Source organism: Austrofundulus limnaeus, unplaced genomic scaffold, assembly GCF_001266775.1.
Source record: "Austrofundulus limnaeus strain Quisiro unplaced genomic scaffold, Austrofundulus_limnaeus-1.0 Scaffold2445, whole genome shotgun sequence".
Classification (NCBI taxonomy): domain Eukaryota; kingdom Metazoa; phylum Chordata; class Actinopteri; order Cyprinodontiformes; family Rivulidae; genus Austrofundulus; species Austrofundulus limnaeus.
The window spans coordinates 18,757-19,677 of NW_013954847.1; positions in this window are offsets into that span (position 1 = coordinate 18,757).

The window sequence follows — 921 nt, forward strand, 5'->3', positions numbered from 1 at the left end:
ACATCAGACCTCAGACCCTCAGACATCAGACCTCAGACTTCAGACCCTCAGACATCAGACCTCAGACCCTCAGACATCAGACCCTCAGACATCAGACCACAGACATCAGACCCTCAGACATCAGACCTCAGACCCTCAGACATCAGACCCTCAGACATCAGGCCTCAGACATCAGACCCTCAGACATCAGACCCTCAGACCTCAGACCCTCAGACATCAGACCTCAGACATCAGACCTCAGACATCAGACCCTCAGATATCAGACCCTAGACCTCAGACATCAGACCCTCACACCTCAGACATCAGACCCTCAGACATCAGACCCTCAGACCTCAGACCTCAGACATCAGACCTCAGACATCAGACCTCAGATCTCAGACCTCAGACATCAGACCTCAGACATTAGACCCTCAGACCTCAGACCCTCAGACCTCAGACATTAGACCCTCAGACCTCAGACATCAGACCTCAGATCTCAGACCTCAGACATCAGACCCTCAGACATCAGACCCTCAGACCTCAGACATCAGGCCTCAGACATCAGACATCAGACCCTCAGACATCAGACCTCAGACATCAGACCCTCAGACATCAGACCTCAGACCCTCAGACATGAGGCCTCAGACATCAGACCTCAGATATTAGACTCTCAGACCTCAGACCTCAGACATCAGACCTCAGATATCAGACCCTCAGACAGCAGACCCTCAGACATCAGACCCTCAGACCTCATACCTCAGACATCAGACCTCAGACATCAGACCCTCAGACCTCAGACATCAGACCTCAGACATCAGACCCTCAGACATCAGACCTCAGACATCAGACCCTCAGACCTCAGACATCAGACCTCAGACATCAGACCTCAGACATCAGACCCTCAGACCTCAGACATCAGACCTCAGACATCAGACCTCAGAC